Below are 23,642 nucleotides of genomic sequence, written 5' to 3'. Positions count from 1 at the left end.
TACATGAATATTTTTTTTTAATGAGATTGGAGATATTGAGACTAAACCCTAGGCTTGGAAATTTGGAAAAAATAAACTTGAAAGAGTTGACATATTAGTTGGAATCAAGATTTAGAAATTTTATTATAAACTTGGGTGAATTTTTGGGTCAAGGCTAAACGCATAGTAATATGAGTGTTGTTAGAATTCAGAATCTTATCGTGGTTACTTATTTGAATAGATTGCTTTGAGTTGGAAGTTCAACGAGATGGGAAAACTCGAGACCCGAAGTGATTGTTCAATTAATTAAGGCAAGTGGATTTCTAAACCCTTGTTAAGTGTATGGAATTCATGTATTTCCTTGTAATACGTGTTTAGGGTAATGAGGCTTGGTGATGGGTTGACTTTTCCACATTGATTAATTCTAATGATGAAAAAGGGATAATAAAAGGCAATGTGATCAATTGTTTGTGTGATGTGTTGAGAATTGTTTGAAAGGCTTGTTGAATCATTGTTGATGTTGTATCCTGATTGTCTTGTTGTGAATTGTGCAATGTTATGAAAATGGTCATCTCTTGATTATTTGTGTGAACAGTCATTTGCATTGTTCTGAGACATGGTTGTGACAAGTGTTATGTGCATTGAGAAAGAATAACAAAATAAAGAGGATGTACCATTTCGAGGGACGTATCGCGCGCCGCGATGGATACTATATTTCGAGGGACGTGTCGCGCGCCGCGACGGATACTATATTTCGAGGGACGTATCGCGCGCCGCGATGGTTACTATTATCGAGGGTCGTATCGCGTGCCGCGATGGATGTATGGACAGATATGTCCCCCATGGGTCCTGGACTGAGAGACAACGGGTGTGTATCATTAGGTCAGACATGCATCACTATACTTGACATTGCATTTCATTGCATTGCCCTTCTTTATTATTGGTGAACTTGATCTTGTGTGTTGCTGATCTTGTGAGTTCCTTTCTATGGAACTTGTGACTGATGAATATTAAGCTTGTTGTTGAAGATATGCAATTGTTATAGTGTTGTTGTTGAGGATATGAAACTATTGTTGTTGTTGAGGATATGAAATTGTTAGAGTGTTATGTTGAGCTATGTGTTTTGTAAATTGTCAACTGTTAGATTGGGCTGGTTTTATACAGATTGTAGTTGTGAAGGTTCGGTTGGGGTGTAAGGAGTACTTGTATTCTATCCCCTTAGCTCGTGTTTAGAGGTTTACTTGCTGAGTACCGTGTGGTTTGGTACTCACCCCTTGCTTCTACAAATTTTTGTAGGTTACGAGCCTGGATTTTTGTGGTACTTGTTATTCTCTTTTTTTCTGAGGCTTCTGGGAGATTTGTGAGGTAGTTGTTTGTCTTCTCAACGATCCTTCTTACTCCTATTTATGATCTTGTTCTACTCTAGAAACAATGTCATATGAGACTTGTATTTTTATTTTGATTCAATTGTAATACTTTAGAGACTTGTACACGTGACAACCAAATTTTGGGGGTATATTTGAGTTTATTATAAAAATTTCCGCATTTTATTGTAATGGTTGAGTTTTAGGCTGACTTGTCTTAGTGGGTTAAGACGACTGCCATCACGTCCATTTTTGGGTCGTGACAAGAAGCAAGACGCTTTTATGATCAATTAGAAGAATCTAGTCATCCACTATGTGAAGGGAGTCTGTTTTCTGCCTTGTCAGTTGCGTTTAGATTAATGAATATTAAATCAGATTGGAATGTTCCTAATGCTGCTATGGACTCAATGGTTGATCTTTTGGGTGAACTAGTTAATCTGGAGTTTAACATACCAAAGAACTTCTATCAGGCAAAGCGTTTGGTGTCCAAGTTAGGATTGATGTATGATAGAATTCATTGTTGTGTTAATGCATGCATGTTGTTTTACAAGACTGATAGTGAATTAGAAAATTGTAAGTTTTGTGGACATGTTCGTTATAAGAGAACTCCGACTGGAAAGATGGTCCCAGTTCAGGCGATGCATTATCTACCTCTCATTCCTAGGTTGAAGTGAGGTATTCAGGTTGGCCTAAGAAGAAGATTGTATTGTTTCGGTGTGAGTGGTTTGACCCATCACATAGAGGCACAAAGATGGACCATCAACATAATATAATTGAAGTTAAGCACACCAGAAAATACAAAAGTTATGATCCTTTTATTATTGCACAAAATGCTAAACAAGTGTATTACGCTTCATATCCATTGCGTAGAGACAAAGCTGATTGGTGGGTTGTTATAAAAAGTAAGCCTGTGGGAAGAATTGAAATTGACAATGTCTTAGATGTGGCGTATCAAAATGATGTTGCAATTATTCAACAACAAGTTGATGTTGAATTGGAAACCACACTACAACATCCTCAACACATATTAGAAGAAGTATCTGATGATGAGATACTGACAGTTGAGGAAGAAATATCCGAGAATGAGGAAAATGAATCATTTGATGACGAAGAATGGGACGATAATGAAAATGAAACAACTGAGGAGGAAGAATGGGAGAATGATGGAATTGAAACAAGCGAGGAGGAATAGTGTAGAATGAAAGCTAGCTAGTATATATGTAAGTGTATTTTGTTAATTTTATTTAATTTATTATTTTTATATATATTATACATGTAAATTTGCATACAGATGTCATCAGGCGGTGACGGTGATAGACATCGCGAGCATCTTGGAGTTAGCCAGACTAAACAGGCTAAGAAGAAGAAGTTTAGGAGACCGATAGATCCTGAGGATATTGCAGGATCTATTTCTTCTGCGCCAGAGCGCATTAACCATGATACTCATTTATTTGCTGTTCCATTTGGTACGGCGGATCCTCGGCAATATTATCCTAATTACCGTCGACCAGCCGGTGCTTCATCTACTTCACAGGCATTGCCTTCACGACGCTACGAGGACCTACCTTTACAGGCTATTCATCGAGCACAACCCTTATCGGCAGGTACTCCATCTCCCACAGGTACATCTCCTCAGTTATCTGCCATGAGGCTTGGAGATTCTAGTAGCGAGCAGTCAGATGCTATGGCCGGTAGGCCTCCATTAACTCAGCGTTTTGTGCATCATGATGTATCACCCTCATCTACAGCTACACCTAGTGCTACACCACATGATACGATGTATGCTCTAGCTCTTGGCCAGAAGGACAGACTTGGTAGAGTGATGATTAAGCCAGATGTATCATCGTAAGTTTGTTTTGTTATCTATTTGTTAGTTTATTTTATTTATTTCTTATACTTTAATATATTATTCATGAACTAACATGTTTATTATGTATTTTGCAGGTGGCATCCTGCAAAGGATGCTGCCCGGGCTTTAAAAGAGTGTGTTAGAAGACTCTATACACAGGCTTATCACTCTTGGAGCGAGATTCCAAACAGTATACGCCAGGTGATGTTTAATAACTTTAAGGTATATATTTTTTAGTTAAGTTTAGTATACTTTAATTTTTTTTACTATCGATCTAATTAACGTTATTCAATTTTTCTTGAGACTATGTGTACTTGGGAGTCGAGGTACAATTTGGTCATTGGGACCACATTTGAGAGGAAGGCATATGCCAGACTGTCTAGCTGGCTAAAGAAAGTTTGGGATAGTGGTGAACGTTCCGGTTGGATGTTGCCTCATGTTTTTGATGAATTGAGTCAGTATTGTGTTAGTATTGGAACACAGACAAGTTTAAGGCAATATCAGATCAAGCCAAAAAGGCAAGAGGCAGTCTTAAAGGTGGCTCGTTGCACACCGGAGGTGCAAAGACGATTCGAACAATTGCACGAGAGATGGTAAGTTCTAATTCAAACTTTTAAATAATTAATTAGTTGATTCATATATATCGTTATAAATTTCAGTTTTTATTTATAGGAAAAAGAATTGGGACGCACGCCCATTGAACCAGAGGTTTTCAAGAAGACTCATGTCAGGAAGAAAGAAAATGAGTCGGATCCGAATGTGTGGGTGGAGGAAAGGGCCAAACGAACTTTTGTAAGTTATTTAATATGAATAATATATATTAATAGTGAATATATTTATGATATATATATATATATATATTGATGTCAATTTTTATATTTAATATGCAGAATGACTCTCATCAGTACGTCGCTGAGAATCTAGATAGTTCTGTCTAATTGACCCCTGAATTGTCCACCCAAATTTGGAAAGAAAAAGTGGTAGGGGGACACACAAGGGTAGATGCTATGGTCTAGGCTCTCGAAACGATGTTAGACGACTCCAGTCAGGCTTAGAAGGTATTGGATCATCACGTCAAGCCGAGGCACTTGACGGTGTTCAGATTGCTGCTATGTCGAATTAAATAGGTAAACTTACAGCGACACTAGCAGAGAAGAATAGCTGAACAAGAAAGGATGAGTAAGACCGTTCAGTAAATCAAAGAACAAGTGATGAACCTCGCTCGTCGACCTACTACTTCGGCTCCCGATGACACCGACGACGAGAGTAATGAGGATGATTATGTAGATCTCACTCCCTAGTTTAGATCTCTGGACATTTATGAACTTTTTGAAATTTTAAAACGAATTTTAAAAGACTTATAAGTCTTTAATTTATGATTTAGATACTTTTGAATGTTATTTTAAGTTTGTTGTTTTATGTATTGTTTAGATTGTTTATAATTGTGTGTGTTTGATTGAGCTGAATAGTGTAGAATTGAATTGAATTGCATTTGCAGGTGGGCAACAGAAATTGCCAGTTTCTATTGTCAAAAATATTGCAGAAAAGCGACGGACAGCGTGGTTTAGTCCGTCGCTCTTTTGGGTTTTAATTTTTTAAAGACCCAGAAAAGCGACGGACAGTGTGGTTTTGTCAGTCGCTTTTTTGGGTTTTTAAAAATAAAATTTCCAGAAAAGCGACGGACTGCGTCACTCTTTAGAAATTTAAAAAAATTAAAATTAAAATAAAGCGACGCAGTCCGTCGCTTTTAAAAAAAAATTCAAAAAAAAAAAGTAAAATAGCGACTCAGTCCGTCGCTAAAAGAGACGCAGTCCGTCTCTAAAAGCGACGCAGTTCGTCGCTTTTTTAGGGATGCAGTCCGTCGCTATTTGAAAAACGACGTTGTCCGTCGCTTTTTGAAAAGCGTCGAGCTAAAAAGCGACGGAAGTGACTGCGTCGCTTTTCCGTCGATTTTGACCAAAAAAGCGACGCAGTCCGTCGCTTTTGGCCGTTATTTTTTGACAATTTTTTAGTAGTGGCAATCTCTTTGTCCCAAACTACATGCCCTCATACGATTGTCTTAAATGACATAGCTAGTAGATCCACAAATAGCATATGAATGAATATTACGGAGACTACCTTTATAAATAGAATCCCATTTCTGATGTGAGGGTTACATCAGATTCCATGTTATAGCTCGCATGATCTTAGTGTCGGTTAATGGTAAATATCCCACAAAAATGAACTATGTTATCTTGAAGGTTTTATGAAAGCTTCCATTATGTTTTAAGAATGCATTGACCTGTTTATGACTTACGATTTCTTTAAATGAGTTTACTAATATTTTAGTTTGGTCATGCATATCATGTTTAAATCCTCTTATGATCATGTTTACATCTTTTATGCATTTCTCCATGTACTTAGTACATTTCATGTACCAACGCATAATTGTGCATATAGTTTTTTATAATATAGGGTCCAACGTATCTCCTTCTGCTCATAGCTAGCTCGGATTGTTACTCCATTACCTTTAATGGGTGAGTCATCATTCTCTGAGGGCAAGAGCATGAAGACTTCTATTGGTTTTATTTTATTTCATTGAGATTTTGTACGTGGTGTATGGGTTACGTCACAATCAATTTTATATTGATTTAAATTGGCTTGTCAAGACAGTTTAGTATTCCACACTTATGTTTAGACTTCTTTTATGATACGAGACATCTTGCTTAATTTCTCATATTTTCTATTTTATTGAGTTGTATGTATGTTAAGTGCTTGTGTAGGGTCTTTTAGGGTCTTATACGTCATGTCACGTCTAGGGTATACTTTGGATCGTGACACTATGAAAATATATTTTCATAATAAAATCCCATCCAACTCACTAAAATAACATGTTGAATGTTTATTATATATTGTGCATAACTCTGCTTGGAATTCCTATTGACCACCACAAGTGAGGAATATGATAGTTATCCTAGGAATACAGTCCCAAAACCACTTTTTCGAGAATCCCTTGATTGCAACATTAAGCTCCTCTATGAAAACACCTTCATTATAAAAATCAATACTTCTTATTTCTTCTTTCTTATTCTTCTCCTCCTCAATATCAAGAAAGACCTCATTCAAACCGACATCAATACCACAAATTATTTCAATCAAAAGTAATTTACCTTGAATATATTTCTTTTGAGTATTTCCTCCTTCGTGAACTCTTAAACATATAGTTTATTCTCATTGGTGCCATATACAGTTATATTTGTAAATGTAAGGAACAATCATTTATGACACCCTTACAAATTCGCTCTTTGTCTAATTTCCGTTGGACCAATACGGATAGTTACTATGTTATGGGCATTTACGTAATTTGCTTTATGTTATTCTCTAATTCTTATATTGTCTTTATCTATGTTGGTTAATGTAGAGTAATTAGTCTTGGTTAGGCAAGGGTAGCTTGTGTGGTGTAGAAAATCAAGGGAAATGTTGTATGTTTGATAAACTATCACTTATATTTTTCTTTTATTTATTTGGGAAAAAGGTCTGAAATATATCCAAATTTTGACCGAAATTGATGTAACAATACCGAATTTTAGAAAGGACCTTTTGTCCCCCTGCACTATTTAATAGTGTATTTTAAAGGTATATATGTGCCCACGTGAACATCATAAATATTGCATCATTATAAAGAGTAATGTGTCCACGTGGACACATATATACCTTTAAAATACACTATTAAATAGTGCATAGGTAAAAGGTCCTCCATAAAGTTTGGTATCCTAACAACAATTTCGGCCAAAGTTGGAGTATTTTTCAGACCATTTCCCCCCATATATTATGTCTACAATCTTGCAATTTTTGTATGAGATTTTTTTTTTCTTAAAAGGGGCATCTTTGTATGAGATTTTTCTCTTAAAAGGGGCATCTTTGTATGTGATTTTTTTCTCTTAAAAGAAGCATGGTGGGCTTATGTTGGTGGAGAAGTCATCACGACTTTAGACCATATTAAGCTTAATGAGAAGAGACCTTTATCAAAGCAACAAATTATCGATTTCTTATATACCAACACCAATGAGCAGAAAAATATCAAATATTGAGAGAATAAAATGTTTTTGTAGTCATTACTATAAATTTGCAATGGAGAATTAAGAGAAATGTTGTAAGTTTGATAAACTAATACTTATATTTCTCTTTCATATATTTTGTCTAAGATCTTACAATTTTTATATGAGATTTTTTTCTCTTAAAAGTGTCATGCTGGACTTAACACTACCAAAAAATTGCCAAAAAGATACGGACTGCGTCGCTTTTTTGGCCAAAAGAGACGGAAAAGCGACGCAGTCAATCTCTTCGCTTTTTGGCTCGACGCTTTTCAAAAGCGACGGATAGCGTCGCTTTTTGTTTTTTTTTAAAAATAAAATAAAATTTGACAAATGCGACGCCGTCAGTCCTTTTTTTATTTTTTTAATCTTCAAAAAGAGACGAAATCCGTCGCTTTTATTAATTTTTAATTTTTTTTAAATCTTGAAAAGCGACAGACTAAAAGACCACGTCCGTCGCTTTTCTAGATTTTTCAAAAAATAAAACCCAGAAAAGCGACTGACTAAAGGACCCTGTCCATCGCTTTTCTGGGTTTTTTTCAAAAATAAAATCCAGAAAAGCGACGGAAAAAATCACCCTGTCCGTCGCTTTTTCTGCAATTTTTTTGACAGCAGAAACTGCCAGTTTTCTGTTGCCCACCTGCAAAAGCAATTCAATTCAATTCAACCCAATCACTCCCAAAACATTATAAAGAAGCTACACAAAATATAAAACAACAAACTTAAATTAACACTCAAAAATATCTAAATCACAATTTAAAGACTTACAAAGACTTTCAAAATTCGTTTTAAGATTTCAAGTAATTCAAACTTCAAATTATGTTCAAGCTTAATTAAATAGTTCATAAAGACTATATTTTATCAACATTTCTAAAGTTCAACCTAATAATTAATTCATAAATTCTATAAATCAAGATTCCTAAAGTTCACAATCAAAAGTTTAAAATCCTACAATAATTCAAGATTCCTAAAGTTCACAACTTAAAGTTCTAAAATCCCACAATAATTCAGGGTTTCTAAAGTTCACAACCTAAAGTTCTAAAATCCTACAACAATTCAAGATTTCTAAAGTTCACAACCTAAAGTTTAAAATCCTATAATAATTCAAGATTTCTAAAGTTCACAACTAAGTTCTAAAATCCCACAATAATTCAAGATTTCTAAAGTTCACAACCTAAAGTTCTAAAATCCTAAAATAATTCAAGATTTCTAAAGTTCTAAAATCCTAAAATAATTCAAGATTTCTAAAGTTCTAAAATCCTACAAAAATTCAAGTTCTCTAAAGTTCACAACTTAAAGTTCTAAAATCCTACAAAAATTAAAGTTTTCTAAAATTCATAACTTAAAGTTCTAATATTCCACAATAATTCAAGATTTCTAACGTTTCACACCCTAAAGTTCTAAAATCTTACAAAAATTCAAGTTCTCTAAAGTTCGCAACTTAAAGTTCTAAAATCCTACAATAATTCAAGATTTCTAACGCTCACAATCTTATAAAGTTCTAAAATCCTACAAAAATTCAAGTTCTCTAAAGTTCACAACTTAAAGTTTTAAAGTCCCACAATAATTCAAGATTTCTAAAGTTCACAACCTAAAGTTCTAAAATCCTACAATAATTCAAGATTTCCAAAGTTCACAACCTAATTAAAGTTCTAAAATCCTACAAAAATTCAAGTTCATATCTAATTTCTAGAATTTCTAAGTTCAAGAATATAATTCAAGTAACCCAATTTTCAACAGCAATATAATATATAAGCACAAATACAATGACAAATTGAAAAATTCAACAAATCTCTAACTTCTAACTTCTAACTTCTAATTATTTATTAGTTCTAACTTCTAATACTTAATTTACAATCATATTAAAATATCCTCAATTTAAAAGAAAACTAATCCTAAAATCTAAAATCTTTAATTCTCTCCCTAACTAACAATAATCAAATGTACAAATTAACAATTGAATAACACAATTCTTCAAACTAAAAAAATATACAAACTAAGAAATCAAATATAATTACTAGAATTGAAAAAAAAAACTAAAATTAAACTCTAAATTTAAGTTCTCAAAAGTTCACAACTTAAAGTTCTAAAATCTTACAATAATTCAAGATTTCTAAAGTTCACAACCTAAGTTCTAAAATCCTACAATCATTCAGATTTTCTAATGTTCACAACCTAAAGTTCTAAAATCCTACAAAAAATCAAGTTCATGTCTAATTTCTAAAATTGATTCTATATAAACTTCAAATTCAAGAATTTCTAAGTTCAAGAATTCAAGTAACCTAATTTCAACTTTCATATAATATCCAATATTTTTCTAACTTCAAAGTAATCTAACTTTCATGTACAATCTAATATTTTTCTAACTTCAACTTTCAAAAAAAAAAAAAATTCAAGAACTTCTAAGTTGAAAATTCAACTAATCTAATTTCGACTTTCATATACTAATATTTTTCTAACTTCAAAGTAATCTAACTTTCATATACAATTCAATGTTTTTCTAACTTCAACTGTCAAACATACAAAATCAAGAACTTCAAAGTTGGAAAATGCAACTAATCTAACTTCTAACTTCTAACTTCTAATTATTTGTTAGTTCTAACTTCTAATACTCAATTCACAATCATATTTTTTTTTTTAAAAACCAATTTAGAAGAAAACCCTAAAATCAAAAATCCCCAATTCTCTCCTAACTAACAATAATCAACTATACAAGTTAGCAATTGACTAACATAATTCATCAAACTAAAACAATATACTAATTTATAACAAATCAAATATTACTAGAATTGAAAAAAAACTAAAATTAAATCCTAACCTTAACAAGCTAAGGAAAAGAGGCAGTGAGGACGACGGGTGGCGGCGCCGACGGGGCAAGGCGGCGACGGGATAATGCTCAAGGAGAGAAGGGCGAAGGCGGCGGCGGCGCAACAACTTGGTTTTAGAGAGAAGAGAGAGATGGGAAAATGGGGGAAAAACCCATTTTTGGTTCAACTTAATTTTAAAAAAGTGATGGACAACGTCTCTTTGTCCGTCGCTTTTTAAAAATGTTTGACTAGATATTTTGACCAAAAAGCAACGGACTAAGAGATGCTGTCCGTCGCTTTTTTTAAAAACTAATTAATAAAATAAAGTAAATTAAAAACGACGGACAACATGGTTATTGTTTAATTTATAAATAATTATTTTTAATAAAAAGCGACGGACGACATCTCTTAGTCCGTCGCTTTTTGGAGCGACGTTGTCCGTCGTTTTTTAGCAATTTTTAGTAGTGTAAGTTGGTGGGGAAGCAATCACGACTTTATACCACATTAAGCTTAATGAGAAAAGACGTCTATCAAAGCAACAAATTGTCGATTACTTCTATACCAATATCAATGAGCCAAAACATATCAAATATTGACAGGAAATAAAATATATTTGTGGTCATTATAATAAGTACTATAAATTGGAAATGAAGATTGTATCTAATCTGATAAAGTGTATCTCTATTTTGCTATTAGAAAAAAGTATCGTTGTTATAAGCTAGTTGCCATAAGCTACAAAGTGAGGTAAAGATAATGTTGGATTTATTGTTTTTGGGTTCAATATTTTTACAAAATATGTTTTACATTTTTCAATTGGAGCAAGAAAAACTAAAATTCTAAGGTTTCAGAAGGTTGAGAATTTCTTGGACAAAGAAGGAATTATAAAGTTGATTAAAGAGCAACCCAATAATGGATGTGTGGAGAGTGTGACTAGCTTTATCCTTCATAAGGTAAAATAGCTTTTAATTTTATGTTTTTTTACCTTTTAATTTTGTGCTTGTTTACTCTTTACTTTGTTTATTCAAATTTCTCTTTTGATGGTCTGCAAGTTTCTTTTTTTTATTTATAGAAATTTACATAGGTCCAATAGAATGTAAATTATCTAAACAAATTTTGAAAAGAGACGAAAGAGACATAAGTGAAGGGCGTTATGTGATATAACATAGTTATGGGTAAACTTGGAATATGCTCAGATTGAGAGAAGTCTTGTTATGAGATTCTCTTTCTCAGAGTTTTATAACTATTTATTTATTGTTCGTTAGTGTTATATATACTGTTATTGATATAATTTTGTATTTATATTCGGGTTTAGTAAAGCCACCTAATGGTAGTAAACAAACAATTAATGACCTGTTGTTTTGACAAAATTTCATCTTGTTCATGATTAATATTGTATAGACATGTGATAACTTTTTTCACGATGATAGCCCAATATGACACCCTTTTAAGAGCAAGAAAATCACAAACACAAAAATGAAAATCATATGAAATAAAAATGTAAGTATTAAATTTATCAAACTTACAACATTTCCCTTAGCTTGATCAAACCTATCTACTAATCAAGAATTGGAAAAGACAAGCTTGTAAATATTATATAGTAAATATTTACAAAACTTTTTTGGTAACACAGGGATGTGAGACCAAAATAAACTTCTTTCGATGCAAATTGACTGTATTTTTTCAATGACTATTTTTTTCGCGATATGAATATTTTTTGCCACTTTAATTGTACTATAGAAACATTTAATGATCTACGATTCTGACAAAAGTTTATCTTATTCGATTTAATAGTGTATAGACTTGTGATGTCTTGCGCCGCTATATAGCCCAATATGACTCTTTTAATAGCATAGAAATTAAAAACCCAGAAATTATAAGATCTTAGATAAAACATATGAAAGAAAAAAACACAAGTGTTAAATTTATCAAACTTATAATATTTTCTCTTATCCTTCGCAACACGCAAACTCCAAACCATTCTTTATCAAATAATACGCAATCTCGCTCTCAACGTTAAAGACCACAATCAATCATGCATAACACCCGGCTCATTTTTACTTTTAATTGATTTTTCAAGAAATTATCCTATCAAAATAAATGAATGTAGAATAAATAAAGTAAAGAACAAACTATCACAGAATTAAAGTTGAATAGAAAGAAATTTTTTATTTCTTTTTATCCAAATATATATGGCACATTAAAATAAACACTTTGTTTCATCGCAAAAATGTTAGTTCCAAAAAGATTGTTATGTTACTAAAAATAATTTAATTTTCAAATTCTCCTTTTTTTTCTCTTATTATATACTCAATTTACAACCACACACATATCTAAGGATTGTTTTGGTCACAAATTTTAAAAGTCTTTTTTAAAAAAAAATAATGTGTCTGATCAAACGGTGCCACATAAAATAAAATGAAGGAAATATTATTTATTGTAATGACTAAGATAACATCATATTTTCTCATGGTATAAAATTTTTGGGCTCTTTCATTATAGTATAAAAGCAATCAATGACCTGATGTCTTGACAAATGTTTCATCTTGTTCAACTCAATGTAGTATAGAGTTGTGATAGCTTTTGCTGAGACAAAATTCCAACATGACCCTTATAGGGGTAAAACAAATCACACACAAACACAAAAATTGTAAGATCGTAGATAAATTTGGAAGAAAAAATGTAAGTGTTAAGTTTATCAACTTAAAGTATTTTCCTTTATCCTCCACAACACACAAACAACCACTCCCTACCCAATATAGAATAAGACAATTCAAAAAATTGAAGTATAATATAAAGTCATAAAAAATATACATTAACATATCTCACACTAATCGGTTTGTGATACTTCATAAATAAGGTTTTCTCAAAGATTAAATTACTGCTAGATTGACTAGGATAGATGCATGAGATCTCAACTCAATTGTCACAAAAAGCTGAACTTGTAAAAGACGAATCAATAATGAAGAACATACTATTGGCCCAAGGAGTGGTAATGGAAATCAGGAAAATAAAAGTCATCTAATGTATTAATAACCAAAGTATATGATATGTTTTCTTGAATTTTACTTATAAAATATTATTTAAGGCAAGTTCAAATTCTCTGAGATGTTAATTGATTTTTTAAAGAGATAGTACAAATCACTTGGGCAAAGAATCAAGTTCCTTTATGTTGAATCGTATACAATAAAAGTAGAGAACACAAATTTTACTAGGAAAAATATTCTTGCTGAAGGAAATAAAAATCCCGACACTTAGTGTATAGGATTTCAGCTACCAATCTTTACTAATTTCAAGAGCGGTTTCAGATTATGATGAATTATCTAAGGGACTAACTCTAGTACATTTTTTCTACAACTAACTTTAACTATTCTAGTAACTCTCCAAGAAAATTACCTCTCTTTTTAATACAAACCTCACCGTACCGCAACTAATACCCGCACTTCAAACTAGGATTTATTATAACTCAATAATAACTAGAACAACATCAACTACTACGAAAGCAAGAACACACTAATCCTAATTGACTCACATAAGGAAACTAACTCCTTGTTGATCCGACTTCACTAATTAGAGTCCCTAAAGGACTCTATTTGTTTTCCAATAGATTCTTTCTTTTTCTACGCCTTCTAATTGGAATTTTTCATATTTTCCCTATTACGCCATATGAATGAAACTGGTTTGCATATATTCAGCTTTATTGTTGAACCTGGTTTTTCACTATCTTTGTCTATCATCAGAACACCAAACGTGCATATATATGTAACCATGTTTGTATTATTAATTCCCACTTTTTTATGATGAAAAACACTAAGCATGTGTAAGTAGAGATATATCTATTTATGAAACGACATACCATATACCTACACTCTAACTCACACTCATTTATTTCTCCCTTTTTGGCATCATTAAAATTAAAAGAATAAAATGAAACCGGAAAATAATGTTGAACCACTTCCTATTTATTTAAAGTGATTTTAAAAGAAAAGAAATAAGATAAAGATATCCTTAAAAATAATATTTTAATTGGGAATAAAATATGACTAATAAGAAAAATAATACAGTAATATATTTATCGAAAAAATAATATTTTTAATCAATCAAGTAATAGTAGGAACATTTCGGGGCCAAACTATTAGTGATATCAGTATTTTCTGACTAAACTATTGAAGATATAGATAATTTTGACTCATATTATAAATTGAGCACATTTTTATTTAATTTCGCATAATTTAAACATAATTTTTTGATTCTTTTTTGAAAAAAAAATGTAATCATTTAAAATTTATTAAAATGATTCGGATTATATTAAATTCATTAATATATTAGTCCAAATAAATATTATGGATTAATATAATTGAATTAATTATTTAAATTCAATAAATATGAATTTAATTAAGATCAACTTTCACATATAACAAACACAAAAATCATAGTTGTATGTTATAACTATAGTTTGCATAATTGCGCTCCATTGCAAACATAAATATGTATATTTCGCTATACATATACAAAAGAAAGCAGTTGTATAATTTCGATATACATATACAAAACAAAGCAGTTGTATAATCTGCTTTGGTATACATACACAAAAGATCAATTGAATAATCTGTGTTTGTATAAAGCGAGAAAGACAAAAGAAAACTGGGTAGGGGAAGATCGTATTTGTATAATCATAAGTGTATAGGAAGAAAATATATGCATTTGTATTTGTATATACAATTTTCTCTCGCTTTATACAAACACAAACACAATGTATACATTTGTGTTTGTATAAAGTGAGAGAGACGAGTGAGCGAGCGAGATCTGGGAGAGTGGCGAACGAGATTTGGAAGAGGAGAACGAAAATATATGTACATATACAATATTTTCTCACTCTATACAAACACAAACACATTTTATACATTTGCGTTTTTTGTATAAAGTGAGAGAGGCGAGTGAGCGAACGAGATCTGGGAGAGTGGCGAGCGAGATCTAGGAGAGGGGAGAGAGGGGAACGAAAATATATGTATATATACAATTTCTCTCGCTTTATACAAACATAAACGCATTTATACATTTGCGTTTGTATAAAAAGCGAGAGAGGCGAGGGAGAAAACGAGAGTGGCGAGCGAGATTCACCAAGAGAGAGGCGAAATAGCAACAGTTTGCTATGGGATACAATTAAATCAAACTATATTTATAGCATTTAATTTGAATTAATAGTTTGCTATTATATACAATTTTCCCTTTAATTAAATCCCGCTCCATAAAGCCCATATTCTATGTCACTTAAATATGATTGGCCGAAGAGAATCCTATTCCAATCACAACTTCCTATTCTAAAACTATAAATAGAGGTCTTCATAATTCAGAAAAGAGGACCAGGAATTCGAACAAGAAGCTAGAGAAAGCTCGTGGATCAAAAGCCGCAATTTCTCTACAGGTTCAAAAATTTGAGAATTGAAGAATTCAAGTGTTCAAGTTCAAGATTTAAAGAAGTCAAGATCAAGTTCAAGAACGATCAAGATCAAGACCACCGGATTCAAGATCAAGCTCGAAGCCCTTGAATTCAACTAGAAAGTCATGATCAAATTAAAGTTCAAGTTCAGGATAAAGATAAAGATAAAGTTCAAGATCAAGTCCAAGTCCAAGTCCAAGTTCAAGTTCAAGTTCAAGTTCAAGATCAAGATCAAGATCAAGATTGAGATAAATCCCAAGTTCAAGATCAAGCTCAAGAGCCCTTAAATTTATATTTGAAAAGGCGAATTCAGAGGAATCATAGAGATTGTAACACTCTCACTTTGAAATAATAAATACGATTGTTGCGATATTTTTCCGTTCTTGATTATTGTTTTTCTCGACGCAAATTTTATTGTCTACAAATTCTGGCACGCCCAGTGGGACAATCTCTACCTCTCATCTCAACTTTTCAAGCATTAAAGAATATCGAGATGACTTCCATGAAGATCAACTCTCAATCAACTGCCTCTAAGACCACTAGCTCCAAGTTCTCTACTGAAGTTGAAGTCATTTTTGGTGTTACCTTTGGAAGTTTCGAAGCTGTTACGAGGAGCAAAACCTCTATGCTAGAACAACAAACACTTCAAGTGTCATCCGCATCAACTCCAGCTTTTGGATCTGCGACTCCAAAAATATCAAGTTCCTCCGCAAATGCTTTAGAAGGAAGAAGCAGTGTTGCTGAAAAAGATCAAGAAGACCTTAGCTCTACTTGGGCAATCCGGTTCCAAGAACTCTACCACAAGGGAGAGCTATCATTCAACGAATGAATCACCTCCACATGCATCGCGTAATGTGAGTCCGCTGAAGATCACCTTACGCGATAATACATGCTACTCTCCTACATCTCCAATGAGCATGCCGGTGGCTATTGTTTCTTCCTCTGAGGAACAACTCGCAAATCTAACGAAGTTGGTTGAAGGATTGAGAAAGCATGTACAACACCAAAAGTCTAGAATCGATAAGTTGATGGATTTAATAGAAGGACTTTTAGATGGAGAAGCAAGTCATGTGCCCGGAAAATGTGTTGAAGTTCAAGAGATTGGAGATCCTACGAAGAAAGCACCGTTTGTTAATGAGATGTCAGTTTCTTCTGAAGGAATGATCCCACTCGATCGCTTGAAGGAGTTCATTGAAGGCATTATCAAAGATAAGTATGAAGTATGTACCACGTCTTCTCATATGTATGCCAAGTCATACACTACAAGAATTGATAATTTAAAAATGCCTGCTGGTTATCAACCTCCCAAATTTCAACAATTTAAGGGTAGAGGAAATTCGAAGCAACATGTTGCACACTTTGTGGAGACATGTAATAATGCTGGAACATATGGAGACCATCTTGTCAAGCAGTTTGTCCGATCTCTAAAAGAAAATGCCTTTGATTGGTACATGGATCTTGAGCCTAATTTTATTGATAGTTGGGAGCAACTAGAGCACGAGTTTCTCAATCGTTTCTATAGCATGAGGCGTACTGTGAGCATGGTAGAACTTACAAATACTCGCCAAATGAAGGATGAACCAGCCATAGACTTCATAAATCAGTAGAGGAACGCGAGCCTGAATTGCAAAGATAGGCTTAGTGAAGCTTCTGCAATCGAAATGTGTATCCAAGGGATGCACTGGGAGCTTCTTTATATCTTATATGGAATAAAACCAAAATCCTTTGAAGATCTAACTACTCGCCCTCATGATATGGAGTTGAGCATGTCCTCTGCTGGAAAGGATATGACGTTTATCCATGACCTTTGCAAAGAAAGAGACAAGCATGACCCTAAGATATAGAGCAAATTTGTGCCCAAGAACAACAACAAGGAGTCAATGAATGTTAATGTGTCACCGGTGAAGTTCACTATGAAGGAAGGTAAGAAGAAAAGTATGAGAACGAATTTTCAAGCCCGTTCAAACCAAAAGTCAATCCTAAGGGAAATGCAAGAAAAGGAATACCCATTCTTGGATTTCGACGTTTCCTATATTTTTAATGAGTTGCTTGAGTTAAAGCTCATTGAGTTGCCAGAGATGAATCGACCTGATGAAGCTGGAAAAGTCGATGACCCAAATTATTGCAAGTATCATAGACTTATGAGTCACCCTCTTGAAAAATATTTTGTCTTCAAGGATAGAGTGATGCGATTGGTTAGAGAAAATAAGATTGTCCTTGATGATGAGAAAGGTAGTTCTAATCAAATGTCCATCACATTCGGCTCGCTCAATCCGGTCCAAATATGTATCGCTGAAAAGCTTGACGAAGAGTCATTGGAGCTAGACAAATCTCAAGTTGATATAGATAGTGATGAAGGCTGGATTCTTGTGACTAGGCAAAGATGCAACAATTCAAGCTTACGAAAAGAATCATATGAGCAACTGAGTAGAAAGAAGATGGTGAAGAAACTGGTGAAGCAGAAATCAATCAAGCGCCCAAAAAAGGCAAAGGTAGAAGTGCATCACTACCAAAAACCCCGACATCATGTAACTCTAGAGGAATTCTTACCAAGTTGGTTGCACACAAAGTCTACTCAAGAAAATGTCGAGGCATCATGTTTTAATACTGATAAAGAAGAAACAATGAAGGTGTCTCCAACTGAGAAAGAAGGAACAACGAGAGAATCCTCACCAAAAGTGTCTCCTAGAGGCGAAGAAAAAGAAACAAGGGAAATCTTGTCAATGATGTCTCCTTCATCTTCTGAAAAGCCTATTGAACCTTCTTCCCAAGAAGCACACACATGTGATACAAAAATCACATTCACAGATAATGATCTTCTATTTGGTGAAACACTACACAATCGTCTTTTGTATATGGTTGGTCACGTGCTAGAGAAGATAAATAAATCTTGATAGATGAAGGATCTAGAGTCAACATTCTACCTATCCACATATTGAAGGAACTCACATCACGATCGAAGAACTTAGTGAAAGTCATTTGTTGATACAAGGATTCAATAAAGGGGGCAGAGGTCGATATGATCCATTAAATTAGAAATCCATATGGAAGATTTGCGATCAAGCGCATGGATGCACATGATCGATGCAAAGACTTCATACAATTTATTACTTGAAAGGCCTTGGGTACACGAGAATAGAATTGTCTCATCTTCTTACTATCAATGTTTGAAGTATCTTGAAGTCGGGATTGAAAGAAAGATAGTTGTAGATGATAATCCTTTCATCGAAGTTGAGACACACTTTGCCGATGCAAAATTTTATTTGAAGAGTTACATTGTTAAAGGGATAAAATCTAATGATGTCAAATTAACCATGTCTGACAAGATCACAAGCAAAAGAATCGATACGGCTGTCTTGGGAAGGCAAAAGTTGACACTAAAGAACTTTGTCCCATCTTAATGAAGGGAAAGCCATGTCTTCATAGAAGAATCTGACTTCTGCACGTCGCTATGTTCCAAAAGTAAAGAAAGAAGAAGTAAAATCATCTAACCTTCAAGAAGATGCATTAAGAGGACTAACTCTTCCTATCAGACTGATTGATGCAATAAACTTGTCTTCAAAGCTGCCAGGAAGGACAATCGCTCAAAATCAAGTACGAGATGTGGCACTCCCTACAAAACGCACAAGAGAAGGTTTTAATCCTAATGCTTACAAGTTATTTGCGAAGGCTGGATACAACCCTAATGAGCCATCAATGTTAGGAAAACTTCCATCAGTTGATAAAACCAGGCAAGCATATGAAGGCCTAGGCTATAACCAACCACCACCAGTTCGCATCTCCATAAGAAGGGCAAGCAATAATCATATAACTTTTGAAGATGATATCATTGCTCCCAATAAAAAGCCTTCCATCTTTGATCGACTCGGAGAATCGACTGCAAGAACTTCTATGTTCAGAAAATTAGGTCCATTAAAGAAGAAGAACAACAACAAACATCATAGAAGTTATCTAAAAGTGACAACGCTGGCTTCATCTATGATCCAAAAGGATTTCAAAAGTTTGATTCCTTCTAGAATGAGGCGATGAGTGGAACTTAGCTTGTGGTTTCGTGTAAAGAGGAACTCAAGGCAAAGGCTCACACTATGGTTTACACCAAGGAGCGCGAGAAAGATGAATAAAGTGTAGGCTCCTCATATCATGTTACAATCCAGAATGAGCACGATTTTTTGCCTCAAATGAAGATTGATGAAGAGTTAGAAGATATTGTCTGGTGTTGTCATATATCTTTCAATGACAATGACCCTCTAGAAGAGGAAGATACTGGAGATGCTCCACCAGAACTTCAAGAAGGAGTGAAGACCACAATAGATCCCTTAAAGGAAGTTAACCTTGACATTGATGAAGACCCAATGCCTACTTACTTGAGTGCCTTTCTAGAAGTTGATGAAGAAATCGCTTATATGAATATACTCAAAGAATATAGGTATGTCTTCGCTTGGAGCTATAAACAAATGCCTGGCTTGAATCCTAAAGTAGTAGTCCATCAGTTGGCAGTCAAAAATGGTGCCCGTCCTATTAAGCAAGCCCAAAGATGTTTTAGGCCAGACTTTGTTCCATTGATAGAGAATGAAGTCAACAAACTCATCGAGGCAGGATTCATTCACGAAGTTAAATATCCTACATGGATTTCAAGTATTGTTCCTATAAGGAAGAAGAATGACCAAATTCGAGTTTGTGTTGACTTCAGGGATCTCAATAATGCATGTCCTATAGATGAGTTCCCTCTTCCCATTCCCGAGCTGATGATTGATGCCACCACTGGTTATGAGGTGATGTCATTCATGGATGGTTCTTCTGGCTATAATCAAATCTGCATGGCACCAAAGGATGAAGAACTCACCACATTTCGCACGCCTAAAGGTATTTATTGCTAACAAGGTGATGCCTTTTGGTTTAAAGAATACTGGTGCTACATATCAAAGGGCTATGAAAAATATATTTTATGACTTGCTCCATATAAATGTTGAATGTTATATTGATGACCTGGTGGTAAAGTCGATAAAGAGGGGTGACCATCCGAAATACTTAAGAATGGTGTTTGAGTTGCTCCGAAGATATCAACTAAGGATGAATCCATTGAAGTGTGCCTTCGGAGTTACTTCTGGCAAGTTCCTTGGCTTCATTGTGAGACATCGAGGAATTGAAATTGATTAAGTCAAAGTTAATGCAATATCGAAGATGCCTGAGCCTCAAAATATTCATGAGTTAAAAAGTCTCCAAGGAAAGTTAGCCTAGTTGAGGAGGTTCATCTCAAATCTAGCAAGACGATGCCAACAATTCGATCATCTCATGAAGAAAGGTGCTCCTTTTAATTAGGACGAAACATGTAGTGATGCCTTTAAAAGTATCAAGTCGTATCTAGCGAAACCTCCAGTTTTGGCAGCCCCTATACCTGGAAAGCTATTGATACTCTACATTGCGGCACAAGAAAGGTCTGTAGGAGCCCTGTTAGCTCAAGAGAATAGTGAAGGCAAAGAAAACTCTCTTTACTACTTGAGTAGAACGATGATACCAAATGAGCTGAACTAATCACCAATTGAAAAATTGTGATTGGCGCTAGTCTTCTTAATTCAAAAGATGAAACATTATTTTCAAGCCCATGTTGTTCGTCTTATTTCTAGAGCAAATCCCATCAAGTTTGTTATGTCAAAACATGTCCTTAGTGATCGACTAGCAAGATGGTAACTCTAATTCCAATAGTTTGAGATAGTGTACATCCCTCAAAAAGTTGTGAAAGGGCAAGCATTGGCGGATTTCTTGGCAGACCATCCGATACCTGATGATTGGGAGTTAACTGATGAACTTCCTGATGAAGATGCGATGTTAATTGAAGTTCAACCTCCTTGGAAAATGTACTTTGATGGAGCTGCACATCGAGGCGGAGCTGGTGCTAGCGTAGTGCTCATTACTTCACAAGAAGAGATTCTACCATTCTCATTTACTTTGAAGCAATGTTGCTCCAATAATGTCACTGAATACCAAGCGTTGATACTTGGACTTGAGATGGCCGTTGACATGATGCAATTAAACTTACAAGTCTTTGGTGACTCTCAGTTGGTGATCAACCAACTCTTGGGAAGTTATGAGGTGAAGAATCCTGAATTGCGTCCTTATCATGATTATGCCCAAAAGTTGATAGGATGGCTTGGATCTGTAACCCTTCAACATGTGCGTAGAACGGAGAATAAGAAAGCTGATGCATTGGTTGCTTTAGCTTCAACGCTAACCCTTCCTGATCAGACACAAGTGACTATTTGTAAAAAATGGATAGTACCACCGCCAAATGAGGAAGAATGTATAGAAAATGAACTTGATCATCTCATAGCCGTTTCTGAAGCCGCGAAGGAATATTGGAGACAACCCATTATTGACTACATGTGTTATGGTATACTTCCAGAAGATCCAAGGAGAAGGACTGACATTCGTCGTCGTGCACCTTGCTTCCTTTACTACAAGGACACAATATATAGAAGATCATTTGAGGGTGTACTATTACGATGTTTGGGAGAGGAAGAAACAATTCAAGCTTTGCAAGAAGCACACTCGGGAGTATGTGGATCACATCAATCTGGACTAAAAATCCACTTTCACATAAAGATGATGGGGTATTATTGGCTAACCATGGTGAAGGATTGCTTAGATTATGCTCGGAGGTGCGATGCTTGTCAATTTCATGCGAATTTCATACATCAGCCGCCCGAAGTATTGCACCCAACTATTGCATCTTGGCCATTTGACGCTTGGGGATTAGATGTTGTGGGACCACTACCAAAATCTTCTGGTGGACACTTGTACATCTTGGCTGCAACAGATTACTTCTCAAAATGGGCATAAGTTGTCACTCTTAAATAAGTGAAGAAAGAGAATGTTACAAATTTTATCCTAGTGAATATCATATATCGCTTTGGCATTCCTCACTACATAATAACAGACAATGGCAAGCCATTTGATAATAAGTTAATGAACAAGATTTGTGACCTCTTTGGCTTCAAGCAGCGTAAATCTTCTATGTATCATGCTGCCACCAATGGTCTTGCTGAAGCATTCAGTAAAACTCTATGCAACCTCCTGAAGAAAGTTGTCTCCAAGTCCAAATGGGATTGGCATGAAAGAATGGAAGAAGCTTTGTGGGCATATAGGACAACATACCGCACTCCAACTCAAGCAACACCATATTCACTTGCTTTTGGAGTTGAAGCAGTACTGCCACTCGAGCGTCAAAGACCTTCCTTAAGACTTGCTATTCAAGAAGGGCTCACTGAAGAAGAAAATGCTCGACTACGTCTTGTTGAGTTAGAAGCACTTGATGAAAAGAGGCTAGAAGCCCAACAAAACCTTGAATGTTATCAAGCTCGTCTATCTTGTTCTTTCAATAAGAAGGTTCGCTTGAGATTCTTCGAAGTTGGAGACCAAGTTCTCATGGTAAGAAGACCTATCATTATTTCTCACAAGTCTGGGGGAAATTTACCTAAAAGTGGGATGGACCATATGTTGTACAAGAAGCATATTCACATGGTTCTTACAAGCTTGTTGATGCAGACGGCGTAAGGATTGGTCCTATTAATGCAAAATTCTTAAAGAGGTACTACCCTTGAAGTAAGATGATGCTCATTAAGGTATGTGCCTAAACTGCATGTCACTCCTGGCCCGCAAGAGTATAAACTGTGTACGACACAACAAAATATAAAATAAAAAATCACTCCCCCAGAATTACATTGTGACTTGATCCTCTTCATTGAGGTACGTAGGCGCTTAGAATATATCCTAAGTTCAGTTGCATGAGTATCAAAAAATCACATGTTCCCACTTGATCTATCACATGACAGTCAAAGCGTTAAGTATTTTGTTTTATCTTTTGTCTCATCAAACTTTAGACTTGTACGAAGTATTGATTGGTCAATAGATGGGGGCAAACCCTTAAAAATATGAGTTTCGTTAACAACATACTTGAAGTTTCTTTAAAATTGAAGTCTTCAAATCCTCCAAGTATACAAGTTGAAGTCTTCAAATCCTCCAAGTATGCAAGCTGAAGTCTTCAAATCTTCCAAGTATGCAAGCTGAAGTCTTCAAATCTTCCAAGTATGCAAATTAAAGTCCTCCAAGTCTGCAAGTTGAGGACTTCAAATTCTT

This window comes from Solanum verrucosum, unplaced genomic scaffold (genome assembly GCF_900185275.1).
Source record: "Solanum verrucosum unplaced genomic scaffold, falcon-dt-bn FXZP01000297.1, whole genome shotgun sequence".
Lineage (NCBI taxonomy): Eukaryota > Viridiplantae > Streptophyta > Magnoliopsida > Solanales > Solanaceae > Solanum > Solanum verrucosum.
This window is presented reverse-complemented; position numbering follows the sequence as displayed.